This window comes from Lemur catta, chromosome 17 (assembly GCF_020740605.2).
Source record: "Lemur catta isolate mLemCat1 chromosome 17, mLemCat1.pri, whole genome shotgun sequence".
Classification (NCBI taxonomy): domain Eukaryota; kingdom Metazoa; phylum Chordata; class Mammalia; order Primates; family Lemuridae; genus Lemur; species Lemur catta.
This window is the reverse complement of record NC_059144.1, coordinates 7406484-7425315: the sequence shown is the minus strand read 5'-3', so window position 1 is coordinate 7425315 and position 18832 is coordinate 7406484.

Genomic DNA, 18832 nt, shown 5'->3' with positions numbered 1-18832 from the left:
CAAGGCCACCTGGATGGTGCCCTGGGGCTCTCGGTCCCACAGACCAGAACCGGCACCTAGAGTGTCACAGCCTGCGCTCCCTGCAGAGGCTCCAGGGCCCTTCCCACCCCTTCCACTCCTGGTGGCTCCAGATTTCCTGGGCTTGTGGCCACATCACCCCAGTCCCTGCTGGCTCCAAGTGGCCTTCTCTGAGTCCGTGTCTCTTGTCTCTCATCAGGACACTTGTGACAGCATTTAGGGTCCCCCCTTCACCTCAAGATCGCCAACATGATCACATCCACAGAGACCCTTTTTCCAAATCAGGCCACATCCTCCATCCAAAGAACATGGATGTGTCTTTAGGGGCCACCACTCAGCCCACCACCCCACGCACGGCTGACCCACCACTCAAAGGCAGGGCCACCCCGCAGGAAAGAGCCGCCAGGCTCTTGTGGAACGCTCCCAGGGGGGGGGCTCACTGCCCCCCAAGAAGATGCCTCTACCTGGGGGTGCTGTCGAGGCCCTGCAGCCCCACAATTGCCCCCACAGACCCCAGGTTTCCTCTGGCCCCCACAGCCCACGGCTGCCTCCCACCTCTCTGGCCACGCCCACCCCTCTCTCCCCTGCACATTCACTCTCCTCGGGGTTCACTCCCGGCCTCGGGCCACACCCTTGATGGTGCCTTTCTTTTATTTTCAGTGGACTCGAGTATTACTTTCCCGCAGTCTGCGGGTGTGCTCCCCTTACAGCTGGTGCACGGACGGGCTAGTGCTGCCTGCAGAGCCCCTGCCCTCCGCGCCCTCCGCGCCCTCCCGGCGGTGCCTCCGTGCTCACAGCCCTTGCTGGGCATCGTTTGGTGGCAGGGCCTTGGCCAAGGCCGGTCTAGAGTCATTCAGCATCTGCACTGTGAGTGTCATACTCCGCACACACGCCAGCAAATAATAACGGCTGGCCCCCTTCTACAGGCGAGGAAACTGAGGCTGAAGAGGTGCTCACACAGCTACTCCCTCACAGGAACAGAATTCAAGCCCCAGCCTGCTTGTGTCCACTCCTCTGAGACCAGCACGAGCATCAGAAACAGGCACATAATTAACTCTGAGGCAGGCATGGCCAGCTTCCCAGCTGCCAGAGCACAGTGTTGTCCTGGGAGACCCCAGGTCCTACCCACCCTGCCCAGGCACTGCCACTTAGCACTGTACAGGTGGGGAAACTGAGGCACGGGGCAAGGACATGATTTCCCCCAGTCATATAGCCAGGATCCCAAGCCAGAGTCCACGTTCCTTCTCAGACTTGAGAGGCAGACGGCAGGAAAACAACTTGCATCTCCGCTTTTTAAGTAAAGAAATAAAGCTGTCACCTGCCTTACCTGCTGGCGCTCCCAGAGAAGGCCGTCCCGGGCACCAGGGGCCTCCACAACTCACAAGGTGACACTCCATGGAGGCCACCACGGGGGCTGGAGTCTGGAGGTGAAAGCTCCAAACAAAAATGGACTCCATTGTTCCATCTCAGCCTCAAAAAAATCCTAGTTGCCAGCGCAGAGCCTGTGCAGACCAGCCCCACACCCGAGTACCCGCGGGGACCCTCACCCTGGGACGCTGGCCACGGCTGAGCAGCAGACTCCATTGGCCCAGGACTCGATGACTCAGGGATGGGGGCCAGGTCTCCAGGTCTCCAGAGGACAATGGGCAGGAAGAGCCGACATCTCGGGGTCCCAGGGTGCAGAGCCGGAGCCAGCTGAGCACAAGTCAAGAGCCACCTCAGAGCTGCCCGGGCCGAAGCAGCTGCCCCCGTCCCCAGAACGGTCCAGGCAGAAGCTAAGGGATCCTGTCTCAGCATCTGTGTGCAAACATTCGCTCAAAGTGCATTTATTCCAGTATTTAGCTTTAAAAAGGAAGGAAATTTTGACACACACTGTGACATGGAGGAACCTCGAGGACATTATGCTCGGTGAAATAAACCAGTCACAAAAGGACAAATCCTGCATGATCCCACTCATACAGGGTCCCTAGAGCCAAATTCCGAGATGGAAAGTAGAATAGTTGGGGCAGGGCCCGAGGGAGGGGCTGGGGGAGTTGGGGTTCGATGGGGACAGAGCTTCATTGTGGGAAGTGGAAGGTTCTACAGGTGGTGGTGACGCTGCACCACGTTGTGAATTGCTTAATGCCACCAAAGTGTGCCCTGGAAAATGGTTCAAACAGTAAGTTTTATATCGCGTGTTTTTCATCACAATTAATTAGCTTTAGGTGTGTCCATCGTCACCCACTGTGGCAGATGTGGTACCAACTGCCGAGGTTGTCACAGGGAACGAGACAGACGCAGCCCCTGCTCCTGGGGACTGGTGGTCTGGCGGCAGGAAAGGGGCAGTTAGGATGCGCAGAGGCCAGGGGGCGAGGGTGCCGCAGGGCGGGCTTCTGGGAAGACATGAGCTCCAATCCCAGGCCCGAGGAAGGGGCTATGCAGCAAACACCGTGCAGAGGCCTGGCGGAGGCCGAGGCTGGGCATTTGGAGAACTGAAACCAAGGCCGGGAGGCCAGTGCGGCAGCTCAGGCAGAGGAGGGGCCTCAGCCAGAGTGGCCACACCACAGAGTGGAGGGGCCCCCGGCCCCCGGTGAAGCAGAACAAGGCGGGGCCAGGCTGCCAGGTGGCACAACGCAGGAAACGCGTGACCCCGAGCTCCCGTGACTCTGAGAGTGACAGTGACAGAGTCGCAGCCTGGCCCCCAGGAGCTCGGCTCATCACGTGGGAGGAGCAGACGCGTCGAGTGAGGAGTTGGAAAAGTGGTCCAGGCCGTTCCCGAAAGGCCTCTGGGACAAAGGGACAGGCAAACTACTCTTCTCACGAACAACCTTCTTGAAAAGCTCACTTGAAGATGAGGCCCCGACCCTGAGGGAGGACTCGAAGCTGAGAACTCAGGCTGGGGAGTTGCAGAGGGCCAGACTCGGCGCCTGGCTCGTGGTTGGTCACCAGTAAAGTGGGGGTCCTGCCCCCCAGGCTTCCCTCCCGCCCTTCTCTGACTTGTGCCTTCCTCGGTGCTACAAAATGTGCTTTTGACCAGCTGGTGAGACTATATGAAACTGTTCTCTTTGTAGATTAAAATTCCAAATGTTTCAACCCGATACTTGGCCTTGGAGTTCCTGACTGTACCTGCTACCAAACTCTTCCCATCACTACACCACTGGCAGGCGGGGCCACCACTTCAGGAGCAATTACTCAACAAAACATTCTTTTTCCCCTTAAAAAAAAAAAAAAAAAAAGTTGGCTGGGCACAGTAGCTCCTGCCGGTAATCTCAGCACTCTGGGAGGCCGAGGTGGAAGGACCACTTGAGGCCAGGAGTTCAAGAACAGCCTGGGCAATAGCGAGACCGCATCTCTACAAAAAATTTAAAAAATTAGCCTGGTGTGGTGGCACCTGTAATCCCACCTACTCGGGAGGCTGAGGCAGGAGGATCACTGAGCCCAGGAGTTTGATGCTATGGTGAGCTACGATGACACCACTGCGCTATAGGCTGGGCGACAGAGTGGGATCTTGTCCCAGGAACAACAAAAGAGTTACAGGGAGCCACATAATGGCCATTTTTATTGCCAAGGTAATTGAGTAATGACTTTCTACATGTTTATGGTCATAACTTATAGCTAATGAGATGAATCATGGAGTTGTTTTTGCATCAAAAGACCAGTCAGCCTCCCCGGGACAGATAGGATCTGTCACCACCATTTGTCAAGCTCTCCCCTTGTCATCTCCTCATTCTGTTCTCAATTATGCCTTAAAATCACCATATGCTGAATGATCTCACCAGCATATAGTTGGGTATAAAATACATGCAGAGAATAAAAGGCTAAAATCTGCCCAAACCACTGTGGTTATTCCCAGGTGGAAAGAGTGTGCCCCACTGACTCACGAGTCTCTGGATAGTCCTGATTTTCTGCAGTGCATGACCTCGTCTATGCAGGATTCTGTAACAAAATACCATACCTGGGCGACTCGTAACAGAAATCATTTCTCACAGCTCTGGAGGCTGGAAGTTCAAGGTCAAGGTGCTGGCAGATTCGGTGTCAGGGGTGGGGGGACAGCTTCTTCCCTCTTTCTCTGGCCTCGTTTAGGACACTCGTCCCATCCCCAACCCAGTCACCTCCCAAAGGCCCCACCTCCTAGTACTCATCACCTCTGGGGTGAGGACTGAAGATTTCAGCGTGTGAATTGGGGGGGACATAAGCATTCTGCCCGTAGCAGTGTATATGCTTTTCATCATGGAAAATGTATTTTTAATTTGAATTCAGAACTGTGTATAGATTATGGTGCAGACCCAGGGTGCCCCACGCTGTCCCCTGTGTCAGCTGCCACACAGTCACCAGCGCCTGGGAGTGTGGCCCGACAGCTCACAGCCGCCCCGTTCTCGAGAACCGCCTCGGACCACAGGGAGCTGCCCGCACCTGGGAGGCTGTCCTCCCGGGAGCACGCCTTGCCCACGCCCTGCCCGGGAGGAAGCACGAAGGCAGGCCCTCAGGGTGGGCCAGCTGGGGGACCCTAGTCCCACTCCAGAGCCCCTGAGGGACCAGGCCACAGCCCAGCTCCAGCTGGGGCCCCTCCTTGCACAGCTCCCTGCGCTGCCCCATCCTGCTGCCCTCACCCCCTTGTCCTGAGAGCACCCCAGTAAATCAACTGACAGGGCATGGCAATGACGTCGCTGCCAAAGGACTACATAAGACTGAAATAAATAAATAGGCCGGTGCCCAGACACAGCAGGGCTCCCCAGCTCAAGGGTCTTGGCACAACACGGCCCAGCATTGGACACGCAGCGTCATGGCTTCCCAGAGAGGCCGGTGAGCCCTCCCTCCCTCGAAGGCCCCCATGCTCACTTCCCAAGTTGGCGGGGTGCCCGAGGCTCGCAAGTTCCTGGGCTGCAAAATACACAAGAGTCAGTGCCCAGCTCCTCCCGTGCCCAGCCTGAGGCCACAGGATGAGTGCACGCGGGCGAGGGCACCAGACCCTGCCAGGGCCGTGCCCACGATCATCTGCTGCTGCAGCCACCCATGGCCCAGGACCGCGCTCAGAGGGGGGGGACTGCTCCTCCACACATGCAGCCTGTGTTCCAGTGAGATGCTCCTTGTGTCACCAGAGAAGGAACCAGGGCAGTGCATGCCTGTAAGAATTGGGTCCCTTCCGAGAAATAAAGATGCTGCCCCAGCCAACCCCACATCTCCACCCTCAGCCTTTCAGGACGGAACGGAGCCTTGTCCCGAGTGGGTGGCCCCAGCCCCCCGGGCACAGCCCTGGCAGGCAGGAAGGCCACATGGGGACCACTATGCCCCCGAACCTGACTTTAGCTTTGTACAGTCTACCTGCATTTAATTTTGAGTTTAAGCAACATTTTTAACCCCATCATTTTCAAAAAGTATAAAATTCACAAGACAGTTGAAATTTCTATTAAAAAGAGACTCAAAATTACTACAGAAAGGACAGAGTTTTAAAAATAGAAACTGGTGAGAAAAATGACAGATGTTGTGCATTTGACCGGTGAATCATTTGACAGCAGCAATGATTCCTGAAGATGAGAGTGAGTCAGGCCATGTGAGGGGCTGTGCCTGCACCCCCGTCTTGGGGGCCAGGCGGACGCAAGGACGTGCTTCTGTGTGCATAAGAGCACCTCGAGGCTGGTGCCAGCCCCCCGACAGTAAGTCGGGAAGCTGGGGTTTTGTTGGAGCTTAAAGACCAAGCAGGGACAAGGTGTCACCAGGGAGACTTTCGGGGCTTGTGCAGGTCCCAGGCCGACCACATTGACACACCTGCTCCTCTGCGCGTCCACCCCACCATGTCCTCCTGGTAGCTTGGGGGTCCAGCCCACTTCATAAGTAAGTAACACCCGGCAACCTGATACTGGAAAACTCCCCCAACCCAGAGGACAGGCATGGAAGAAACCAGCAAAGGAATGAAGGAGGGAGACGCCACGGCGCCTTGGCAAAGGCTGCCTGGAAAGTAACAGTGCTCCCTGAGACACCCGGTGCCACAGCCTGAAAGGGCATAAGACGTCCGGAAAGAATAAACCAGAACAAGGAAGATCCTTGGAAATTAATCTGGGTCAGAGCCAGGCTGCGCCCGTGGCCCGCCCACTGTACCATGCTCATTACTGATTTTTTGGACATTTGCAAATTTTTAACAACTCAAGAAAGAAAAAGATTGGAAGATAACGTTAAGCAAAAAGATAGCAGAGATGCAGCTCAGAGACAAAGATAAGAAGACCCAAGTGCCACCTGTGAGCCCTGGCAGCCACCAAAAGGCGTTGTAGAAAGTTCCAGAGAGTTGGGAAAAATAGAAGGAGAAATGGAAGGTGCAAGAGCGTTTCCCAAAGCCTGCGGCCACGTGTTTCCATCTGAAAGATTCTCTGAGTCCACCACCCAGGAAGGGGCCCTGTACGTAGGCTCATCAGCCGTCTTTGCAAACCAGACAGGGCACCAAGCGGTCGCTGCAAAGGACAGGAGCGTGACGGCGGCGGTCAGAAGCAAAGACGGGAGAAGAAACGCTTCCTCCAACTGCAGTGCCCACTCCCACTCGAGTTGCCCACCCGCCGTCCTGCCCTGCAAATTGCACTATGTTAGCCCCCGTAAGAGCATGAGCCAATTCCTTGAAATAAATCTCTTAATATATATGGATATATAAAGATACATACGCAGATACGCAGTTGGCCCTTGAACAGCACAACTTTGGGCTGTGCAGGCTACTTACATGTGGATTTTTCTTCTGCCTCTGCTGCTCCTGAGACGGCGAGACCACCCCCGCCTCTGCCCGCTCCTCCTTAGCCTACCCAATGTGGAGACCATGAGGACAAAGACCTTTGTGATGACCACTTCTGCTTCCTGAGTAGTACGTATATTTTGTCTTCCTTGTGAGTTTCTGAATACCATGTTCTTTCCTCCAGCTCCCTTTGTTGCAAGAACACAGCATATAATGCATGTAACGTACAAAGTGTGTGTTAATTGACTGTTTATGTCACCGGTAAGGCTCTGGTCAACAGCAGGATGTTACCAGTTAAGTTTCTGGGGAGTCAAAAACCATAAGCAGATTGGTACAGTTCGGGGGGGTTGTTGCCTAACGCATATACACGTGTGCACGCACACACCTGGTTCGGTGTTATTGGAGAATCTAATCACAGAAAATAAGCAAGTGAGAAGTGGGCAATCAGAACCCGTAGGAAAGGAACTTTCGCAGTGGGGGCGACAGCTGTATTTGCTGAGCTCTTCTCCGTGCCAGGCCAGTCTGAGTGTACCCAGATTGACACGCCTGTCCCTCACTACAGCTGCACCATGGCAAGTACAACGATCACTTCACACATTTTACAGATGGAGAAACAGGACAGAGAGGCCGAGTAACTTGTCCCGGGCCACACAGCTGCCAGAGGCAGGCGCAGGATTCAGACCCAGGCAGGTGACTGCAGAGCCCTCGTCCTGGCCACAGCCGGGAGATGTGACACTGGCCCCGGTGGACCCTCAAGTCGTGATGCACACATCTTACAGGTGGGGATGAGAAGCATGTTTAAGAAAGCTAAGTCCTCAGACCCCACAGAAGGACGTCAAAGACGGCGTCTAAATTCCATGCTCAAAAGATAACAGAGAAGCACGTGACTTAGGGATTCGTGGTAGAGGTGGAGAGACGTGGAAGTGGCCGTGCCAGGGTGCGGTGCGCCCAGCATGGGCTGGAGAGAAGTGGACCTTTGAGTGGGCTCCTCCTCTTCAGCTGTGTGCAAGTTTTTCTTTGACAAAAAGAGAATATTTTTAATATGGCCACAGCCCATCAGCACCACCAGGGTTCTGGCCTGGGCCGGCCTCCTGACCACTTTGACCCCAGAGAAGCTGCAAGCGGGTGGCTGAGGAATGGCGTCTGAGTCACGTCCAGCCCAGGCCGCCCCCTGCCCACCTCTCTCTGCCGTTCCCACGGCCCTTCCTCCACTCCCTGCACACCCACTGTCACTGCAGCTGCCACAGGCCTTGTCCTCGTCCCCTCCCCATGCACCCTCTCTGTCCTGTCCCTTGTCCCCTAGATCTGGATCTGCTGGGCAGCTCCTCCCACCCCCTCGGAGCCTCCCGTCTCCGCCCTCCTGATACCCCTGAGCTCTGCCTTCCCTCCCCAGACTCCGAGTCCCGCTCTGCCTGGCCCAGCCTCCTCGTCCTCCTGGCCAGAATTCTGAGCCACATCTTGCTGCTCCCGCCCCCCACTGCAGGCCATCAGTCACCAGCCCCCAGGCATCCCCCCAAATTGCTTCTCTCCCACTGTTTTCCAACCTCGTGCCTGGGCACCTGGGCTGCATGGAAGGAGCCACGTGCCCGGCTCCCGCCCTCCCCAGCCCTCCGCCCGCCTTTCATCTCCAACCACGTCTGCTCTGGCACCTCACTGGGCTCCCACGGCCTGCCAGACACTGTGCAGGACCTCGGCACACGTTCACAGCCCCCAGGGTAAGCCCCATGTGCCACCAAAGCCTTTATCCCCTGCACTCGGCAAAGCTGTGTTGCCTGTTAGGGTGCCCCGAGAGCACCCCACCCATTCTCATCTGACATCGAGGGTGAGCTCGGGAGTTTGTGTCTTTCAGGGGATGTGTCCGTTTCAGCCCACCCGTCCGATTTCCTGGCCTGAGGAGACCGGGCACACTGTCCCCCCATCCCCGGCGTTTCGGTATCTTGGCGTCTGTGCTGCTGCCACCTCACCCATCCCCGTGTGGATTCTTTGAGTCTCCTCTGTTTTTCCTGATCACGGTAGCCAGAGGTTTATCAAGTTTATTGATCCTCCAAAGAGCCACCTGTTGGTTTCATTAATTTTCTCCATTGTTTTCCTGTTTTCTACTTCACTGACTTCTGCTCTTTCTGTTACCACTTCCTTTCTTCCTGTTGTAATGGGTTTAATTCGCTCTTCCTTCTTCTCGTTTCACAAGATGCCAGTTGAGTTCCTTGACTGGAGACCTGCCTTCTTTCCTAGCACGCATCTCAGCACCCCAGAGCTCCCCCCGCCTGCTGAGGTTGCATCCCGCGGCCTGGCGTGTCGTCTGGGTCGCAGCACAGTCTCGTTTCCTTTCCACGTCTTCTTGACTTGAGGGTGACGCGGGAGTGCGTTAGCTGTTTTCCAGCTATTTGGGGATTTTCCAGGTATGCTTTTGCAGCTGCTGTTGAGTTCTAATTTAATTCTGTTGTGATTAGAGAACATACTTGAAATGATTTGAGTCCTTTTAAATGACTAAGTCTTGTTTCATGACTCAGAATAAATACGGTCTACTTGGAAAACGTTCCGGGTGTGTGGAGAACTCCGCGGACGCCGGGTGGAGCGTCCGTAGCTGTTGGTGAGGTCAAGGGTCGACAGTGCTGCTGGAGGCTGTGACACCCTTGTGACTTTCTGTCTCCTGGGTCCGTTTTGAGAGATAAGCACTGAAATCTCCAGTTACAATTGTGGATTTCTCTGCTTCATCTTGTAATTTTTTTCCATTTCTCCTTTATGTATTTTGAAGCTCCGGTGTAAGGTGCATGGCCTTTCAGGACAGCTACGCCCTCGTAATGACTGGACCCCACAGCTGGCAGGTGCCTCTGTGGCCCGCGGTGCTCTGGCCTCTAAACCAGCTCTGCCTGGACTTGGCGCAGCCACGCGCTTTCTTTAGATTGGCGTGTGCCCATCGGTCTCTTCCATTCTTTCACTTTTATCCTATTTGTGTCCACCTTATAGGTGTCATGTTATCGGTTCTTGCTTTTTCTTTACTTGACAACCTCTGCCTTTAAACTGGAGTGTTTAGAACATTTACACTTAATTGCTAATGATTGGATTCGACGCTGTCATCTTGCCATTTCTTCTCCCGTTTCTCCTTATCCCTTTTCCTCCTTCTCTGCCTTCTCTGGACTCACTGAGCACGTGTCCCAGCTCCATCCGTCTCCTCCGCTGCTCATCGGCTGGAACGTCCCCGTGCAGGCTGGACACGCTCCCCAGGCCGTGGGCTGGGTCCCCACTGGCTCCGGGACTGGCCTCCCGTCTCCCGAAGGTGCTCTCCCGGCTCAGCCGCAGCCAGTGTCCTCAACACCACTGCTTCCTGTGGTTTTCTGGAGTCTCAGTCGCGGTTCAGTTTTCCCTGCGACGCCACTTTGGCTAGAAGTAGAAATCCCCGCAAATCCCTTTTTAACACTGGGTCAGGATCCACTTCTCTCCCTCGCAACCAAAGACCCCCACTGAATCCCCCACACTCCCACCGCCTGCCCGCCACCTGAACATCTCTGCTCAACCTTCAGGTCTCGCTGGAGACATCAGCACCTTCCGGAAGGCTCCCTGACCCCACGCCTTCTCGGTCACAGCCTCTTCCCACTGTGCCTCCACCATCTGCCTCCCGCAGAGACCTGGAGGTCCCGGGGGGTGAGGACCGCCCCCACTGCCCAGACTGTGCCTGCCAGTAAATACGGCTTCTTTTACCAATAAATTGAATTTTCCTTGTCTTAACCGTGAGATTTCAGGCGTTTCCTGTCTGGGAGCAAAGCATCCTGGGAAAAGCTGGCTCTCCGAGTTGCCGGCTGCGGTGGCAGGAGAGCGTGATGGTTGGCACCAACGCTGTTGGCACGCCTGGGTCCAAGCCAGGCCCGGCCAGCTCTCAGGGCGTGGACTGGGCACGTTCCTCACCTCTCTCACCTTATTGTCCTCCCACGACTGTCAATAGTGGCCCCTCCCTGGCCCCTCTGGGACAGAACGAGCTGTGTGTGCCCAGCCTCGGCCTTGGCAAGTGCTCAAAGCCCCAGCTGTTGTCTCTGCTCCCTCCATCCACGTGGCACTTGCTGCTGTTCTGAGCACACCAGTGAACAAAAGGGACAAAAACCTCTGCCCCTGTGGGGACAGCCAACATGCAATAACCCAAACAAGTGAGCACATTGTTACACGGCACATCAGAAAGCGGTAATGCCACAGGGAGGTACCAACGCAGAGCCTGGGCTCAGGCAAGGGGGCGTGTGTGGGCAGATGCGATTCTAGGAGGGGTGCCACACAGAGCAGAGTGGGACGGGTGCGTCTGTGATACTGTGACAAAATATACGCTTGGTCTCTGCCCGGCTCCTGGCACACAGCTCCCAAAATTCTCGAATCCTGGGGTGACAAGCATGGCTTCTGTATGCTAACGAGATGGCTGGGGCCCAGGACAGCATCAGGAGGGGACTGGTCACCAAAAGACTCAGACAGGGTTGGAGGATTGGGACTGTCAGCCCTACCCCCACCTCCATGGCGGAAAGAGGGGCTGAGGGTCCGGTGGTCACCAATGGCCAGTGGTGTCATCGACCATGCCTGCACAGTGAAGGCTCCAGGAACCCCGAGGACAGGGGTTGGGAAGCTCTGCACAGCTGGACACTCGAGGTGCCTGGAGGGTGGCGCACAGGAGAGGGCATGGGGCTCGCACCCCTGCCACAGGCCTCACCTGCACATTTCCTCCTCTGGGTCCCTCTGCATCCTTGTGACATCTTTATAAAAAGGGGTGAGTGTCAGTGAATGTCTCCCGAGTCTGTGAGCCGCTCTAGCAAACTGCTCCAGCCCGAGGAGGTCCAAGCACAGGCCACACCTGGACCTGCGAGTGGCGTCTGCAGGGGGGGCTCCCGTGGGGCCGAGCCCCCGCCTGGGGGAGCGGAAGATGGCTCCAGCCAGACAGTGTGGAGCAGGTGAGCTACAGGACACCCGGCTTGCCCGCTGCAGGCGTGCCTGCTGGTGGGAGGAGCCCACGCGGGTGGTGACCGGTCAGCTGTGCCGTGCAAGAACAGAAGAAACAGCCCGGCGTTTCACCGACCTTTGGGCGAACGGCCTCGTGCGGCCAAGGAAGCGCCGGCGGTCTCCCGCTGCCCCTGCCCCGTCACCGCTCCCCTCACTCCCGCCTCAGGCCTCCTCCTCCAGGACGATTTTAAGACCCTGGGCTGAGTTTATTTTGCTTTAGGCCAAGGTAACCTGCCTGCTCAGATTCATGGAGAAAGATTTGCAGGGTGGAGCTTCACAGCTTTTTCTTCAAAAGGATCCCTCGTGCTCACGGAAAGCGAGGTCGGGGGTCTGGAGGCCACAGCACTTTGCCAGCCGGCACGTGCTCCCGCCTGGCTCCTCCCAGGGAAGGGCGGCTCCTGGGGGGGTCTCAGCAGGAAGGGAGTTGGGGGGGCAGGGGGTGCAGAATCCACTCAGGGGCCAGGAGAAGGGGAGCGCCCCCCTCAGTCCAGTCGTGGGGACCAGATGGGCCTGGTCCTGCGGGCAGGGGGTTCCTGGGGGTCCTGGCTCTGTGGGAATCCTCTGGAAAGTCTAGTAAATTCCGACATGAGATCACCTGGTGAGCAAGGAAGGCTCCCCTGGAGCTAGAGTATGGGGCTCCTCCGTGTCCCCGCCCTGAGGAAGAGCTTTAGGTCCAGGGGGCCCACAGCCCAGTGAAGCTGTCCCGGCGCTTGGCCCTACGGCCGGAGGCAAGGCTGGGCGTCCAGCCACAGGGACACTGGGAGTTTAAGTTGTCAAGGCTCTCACAGGCGGGGATCCTGGCTGACCTGGGAAGCGTAAGTGTGATCTAGAACCCGTGAACGGAGGCCTCAGACGACTGAATGCCAGTTTGGTGCTGGGCCCGTGGGAGGTGGTGCTGATCGTGCCTGCAGTGAGGCTGCTGGTTGCACAAAGGCTCTGACAGGCCTCGCAGAGCCTGGGCGGCTCGGGCCCTGGCCCGGGCTCCAGGCCTCGTCTCAGCGGGCTGACCTGGCGAAGCCTGGGCCTCACCCCTCTCGGACGGTGAGTGCCGAGACGAGTGAGGAACGCACTTCTGTGACTGGCCTGGAAGAGCCCCGAGCATCGCGCCCCTCTGGCTGGACGTGTGGGAGGGTCTGGTTTCCTCGCGGACCTTGAGCTCCTTGAGGGCAGGTTCGTTCAGCCTCGCCCAGTGTCTGGAACCGAGGGGTGCACGGTGAGAGGGCAGCGAGACAGCGGGCTCAGCACACACCGCAGAGCCCTAGTGCGGGGAGCTCGGCCTCGAGCCCCCGGGAGACGGTGGGGGTGGGGCAGGCTTGGCAGCTGATGTCCTCGGCCCTGGGCGAGGCCTGAGCCCTGGGCTCCGACGGGGGTGGACGCTGGTTTTCTCCACTTTTAGGGGAGAAAATGGAGGTTCTGAGAGGTCAGACGGAGGCGCTTCCAGAGTCTCCCAGCCCTCCTCTGCCCCAGGCTCCCACGGTTGTGGACTCTGAATATTGGTTGGGCCTCACCACCCAGTCCCTCAGGGGAACCCCTGGGCTCCAGGATGCAGCCCCAAACCAGGGAGACAAGGTCACTCACCGACAGGCCGGTGAGGCTCCCCGGAGGCCCCACAGGTACAGAAACAGTCAGCAGAGCTCGAAGCCCCCAGGCTGGAGGGGACACAGTGCTGCACGACTTCAGGGCTGGGCGCACCTCCGTGAACCGTCTCCCCGTGGGGGGCAGCCCTGCTAAGCTCCCACCCTCGAGGGACCACCCAGGTGTCCCACCCCGGTGAGCTGTGGATGGCAGCAGCCCTGAGGGTGGCCGATGCTACCACGCGAGAGATCCCATCCAGAACCCACCACCACGCCCTGCAGAGCTCCAGCGAAACAGCAAGTGACATAAAATATGTTGTGAGGTCTCTAAGTCGTCTCACAATGCAGTCACCACAACAGATCACACCTGCTGCAGGCGGGGGTCACCTCTGGAAGTGGAGGCGGGGGGGGGATGGGACTGGGGCGAAGGAAGAGGACCTCCCTCAGTTGGTGACGACGTTGGTACAAGCTGGAAAGAGCGGAGGCACCTCTGTATACACCTGCGGAGTGGGGGGCTGGAATCCGGGTGCAGAGAGAGTTACCCCATCAGGAGAGTAACAGTGATACACAGTGACAATAAATTGTCATTTCACAACTCTAACTTTCAGAAACAAACCAAATCTCCGCAGCAGAGCACAGGGTCAGCTGGCGAGGAGCCCAGCTGGTGGTCTGTGTCCTGCGGCTGCCCCAGCCAAGGGCCCAGACGGGGCTTAAACAACAGGAATTCACTCTCGCAGTTCCGGGCTCGCTCCAGGGGCTCCAGGGGAGATGCGTCCTGCCTCCCCCAGCTCCTGGGGGCTCCAGGGGTCCCTTGGCTTGTGGACGTGTCACCTACTGTCTGCCTCCTTTGTCACTTGGCCTCGTCCTCCTCCCTGTGCCTGTGTCCACACCTTCCTCTTCCAACAAGGACACCAGGCATCAGATTTAGGGTCACCCTACTCCAGTATCTCATCTTGACTCACTACACCTACAAAGACCCCATTTCCAAATGAGGTCACATTCTGAGGTTCCAGGTGGACGTGAATTTTGGGGGAACAGAGTTCACCCCAGGACATGTGGCCCTGGAGGAGAGGCTGCAGGAGGTGAGGCTAGTCTGGCGGCCATCTGTCCTCGATTCTTAGTGCCACTGGGCGCCTTCAACACTGCCAGCCAGGCCTGAGACCCCCGAGCAGGACCCGGGGCAGAGCCTGTGGCAGGAGGGGCAGGGGGTGAGGGCAGGGGGGCCGAGCCACCACCTGTTCTTCCTTCCCCTCCTCCCCCTCCTTCCCTTCCTCCCCCCAGAAGAAAGTTCCAGAGTGTCACTGTACAGGTGAACGAGGGCTCGGGTGGGGAGGCTGATGGCGGAGGCTCTTGAGAGGGTCCACAGGGAAGGGTGTGGGGTGACTGGGAGGAAGGAGGGCTCTCTCCAAACCGCTGGGAACCCTCCAAGGACCTAATTGTCAAACAAAGGTGTTGTCTCCAGCCCCATCCTCAGCTTTAAGATGCTCCCGCACTGGAGCCTGGTCGCTTTCATCCACGGCAGGGAGGGGGCTGTGGCCGCTGCCCCTCATCAGCCCTGTCCGGAGCTACAGCAAGCCACAGGCTGGGGACCTGTGGGCGTGTCACATGGGAGGACAAGCTCTAGAGGCACACAACTGGCGGTCAGGTCCTCCCTCTGTCACTGGCCGGTGATGATCCCGCCTCAGTCCCCCTTCTGGAAACACCAGCACCACAGGCTGCAGGGGACACTAACAAGGTCCTCTTCTTGCCAGGCCACATCGTGGCTAGACAGGGGCCATCACCAGCATGGGCCAAAGCCGAGCTGTGAGCCAGGTGTGTGTGGCATCAGGACAGATGTGGCTGCCCGTGCCCCTCAGCCGTGGGGCCAGCCTCCCACACTGTCCTGCTCCCAGGCGGCTGCCATCCTGCCTGAGGGTTGCAGCCCCCAGGGACCCCTGGCCCGGGTCCCGTCCACCTGTCCTCCCCAGACAGGGCAGGGGGACCTGCACCTGCAGAGGACACAGACCCTGCTGCTTGTGCTCACCTTTGACCCCAGACTCCCCCACGCCCCCGACATCTGGCAGCTGCTGCGCTCTGGGGGCCAGGTGTATCCACTGGGCGCGTCCTGGAGGGCTGGGGACAATGATCGCCCCTCAGGGAAGGCCAGGAAGAGAGGCCAGCTCACCCACCTCCTGGCTCAGGGGCGCAGCCTGCTGCCCCCAACCTGCTCAGAGGGAAATGGAGCCGAGGCCTACAGCTGGCCCCATGTCCCCAGGGGGGCCCTCCCCCAGTCTGGGTCCACCAGGCCTGGGAACTCCGCTGCGTCCCCACCTGGCAGCCCCAGACTCCCGGGCCGTCTTCATCCTCCACTCCTGAAAAAGCCACCCCTGCCCACCTCCTGCCACAACTGGGCCCCCCCACACAGCAGAGGGCCGAGCCCCCACCTGGCCCCCGATGTCCCAGGAGCCCTGAGACCCCACCTCACCCCTGAGTCCGGTGAGACCAGGAACACTCTCGGGTGCTTGCTGAGCGCCTCACACACAAGGTCCGTCCTCTGAACGCTGAGAGCCGCCTGTTTGGGGAAATGATCACCCCATCCACAGAGGGCCCTGGGCCCGGAGAGTTCTAGTTCCCCACAGTCCCCTTCCCCAGGAGTCCCAGCCCCAGCCCCCACCTGGAGCAAAGACCACCCCCCCACACACGGAGGCTGGTCCTACTGCCCGCCAGGCCCCCACCCACTGCAGAGCTAGGCTGGGTAGGGCAGGGCAGGGCAGGGCAGGGCAGGACAGGGCTGGGCAGGGCTGGGCAGGGCAGGGCAGGGCAGGGCTGGGCAGGGATGGGCCGGGCAGGGCAGGGCATGGCTGGGCAGGGCCAGGCAGGGCCGGGCTGGGCAGGGCCGGGCAGGGCAGGGCAGGGCCGGGCAGGGCCGGGCAGGGCAGGGCCGGGCCGGGCCGGGCCGGGCAGGGCAGGGCTGGGCCGGGCAGGGCAGGGCCGGGCAGGGCTGGGCCGGGCAGGGCTGGGCCGGGCAGGGCAGGGCCGGGCAGGGCTGGGCTGGGCTGGGCCGGGCAGGGCTGGGCTGGGCTGGGCTGGGCAGAACCAGCTCCTCGGAGCCCTCAAGAGCCAGGCCTGGGCACTGACACGTCCCACGTGTCTCCACCAGTCCGCAGACGACCCTCTCTCAGATGAGGCGCCTTAGGTCTGGGAGAGTCAAGCCTTTGGGAGGGAGTGGGGATACCTGAGCGGGGCCTGAAGGGTGTGAAGTTCTCCTCTTCCCGACTTGCGCCGTGCGGGCAGGAGGGCTCCCTGCACACGGGGTGTGCTCCCCTCACAGGGGCCCCCAAAGGGCTCTGACCACCAGGGCAGTTCCAAACCTCCTGTGCCTCGGCCCGTGTAGGTCCCGTCACCTGGGGGACCCCAACTCCATCCCCTTGTCTGTGGGGCACTCACAACCCCCTTCTTCCCTCCTCCCAGGCTGGGCCCAGGCCCCCCTTCTCCCTCAGCCTTGTGGGGTCCCCCTGTCGTGGCTCCAACCTCCCCAACTGCCACTGCCCACGTCCATCTCCATCCAGCTCTGCCACCAAAATGGGGCTCCCTGGGGCGGGAGGGTGGTGTCTGGCTCCTCCCTGTGCCCCGTGGAAGGCACAGGGAAGGCTCCGGGAGTGAGCCCCAAAATCAAAGTCAGCCAGGCCCCCGAGAGGGCCGCTCTGGGGGCTCCGACTCCAGGCCCGCCTCTGCATGAATAATCGCGTCTCCCCTGCCTCTGCCGCTGGAGGCTCATGCATTTTAAACTTTCTCTCCGGGAACAATTCACTCCTTTCTGTGACCCAATTATCTTTCCAGTTTCTGGGCAGAGTTGCTGAGCGGCATTCTGAGGGTGGCTGGTGCGGGGCTGGGGGTCTCAGCCCTCGCTGCCCCTTCCAGGCCCCCCCCCACACCCAGCTCTGACAGCGACTTGGGGTGTGCAGGCGCCACAGGCATTGTTGCAGGGCCAGTTCTGGAGCTGCAGCCCTGCCTCTGGGCCTGGGCAAGTGGGCAGCCCCTCTGGGCCTCAGTTTCCCCAACAGTAGGACAGGGCTGGTGGTGAGGATGCCGTGAGACAATGCATGTGCATGGTCACTGCAGCGCTGGGCACCAAGTGACAACCCAGAAACAGCGTCTGGATCCCGAGAGAGCCGGGGTCAAGTCTGCTGCTTCCCCAGCCGCCCAGTCTGTCCCGGGGGCTCATGTCTGCTTGCCGAGGCTCAGTTTCCCCAACTGTAAGTTGAGGTTGTCAGTGCCTCTCTTTCAGGTAGTTGGGGGGACCAAGTGAGAAAATACTTCTGAAATAACCTAATAAATAGACACACTTGTCAAGCGAGACCCACCCCCATGCACAGAGGCCACAGTGGAGGTGGGACCCTTCATGGGGCAGACACCGCAGCCCTGCACGGAGCACGCAGTCTGATGGGGGAGGCACTCACACGCACGCATGCACACACACGTGCGCACATACACACACACACATACACACGCAGACGCACAGGCCAACTCTCTAAGGCTCCCAGGGCTCTATAAGGTAAGGGCCACCCTCCGGGCAAGGGGCTGGTGCTCTGCTAGCTGGAAGGGGCACAGGGAAGGGACCATCCCAAGCACCATGGCCCCAGCTTCCTCCGAGAGGTAGGAGCTCTTCTGCCCTCTTGCAAGAGTGTGTGGGACCCAGGGCACTGTGCATGGACTGCCCATCACACGACCAGGGAGCTTCACTTCACACCCAGTCACCCAGCCACCGTCCACGTACACCTGCTTGCCTACCTACCTGTCCCACCAACACACCCACTGGACATCACCCTCCATCCACACAGCCAGCCTCCCTCCCCTGCCTGTCCAACAACTAAATGTCCCTCCAACCTTCCACCCTATAACTAATGTCACTCCAACCTTCCATCCAACCCCAAACATCCCTCCAACCTTCCATCCAACAACGAAACATCCCTCCAACCTTCCATCCAACAACCAAACATCCCTCCAACCTTCCATCCCACAACCAAACATCCCTCCAACCTTCCATTCAACCCCAAAACGTCCCTCCAACTTCCATCCAACCCCCAAACATCCCTCCAACCTCTTATCTAACCACCAACATCCCTCCAACCTTCCATCCAACAACCAAACATCCCTCCAACCTTCCATCCAACCCCCTAACATCCCTCCAACCTCCCATCCAATCCCTCCAACCTTCCATCCAACCCCAAACATCCCTCCAACCTTCCATCCTACTGCATTTAGCAGCTGTGGCACTGTCTCCTCAGAACATCTTTCTTCCCTTGGGAACACATGTGCCCACACACATGTTCACACAGACTCATGTACAGGACAGGTATGTATTTGAGCACCGCCCCCATCCTCATCATGTGTGAGTGTTTGACCCAAAGTGAACCACTGAGTCCTTCTCTTAATTTTTAATCTTGGTACCTAGTGAGGAAAAAGCCAAGCTCTCTCCTGCAGCAGAAGCAAAATCTGTGAACTTGGGAGTTGTAAGTAGTGAGTTTTTCCCATCGAATCCTGAGGGGACAGAGCCCCCACACCTGGCCTTACCCTCCCCATTCCACAGCTGGAAGGT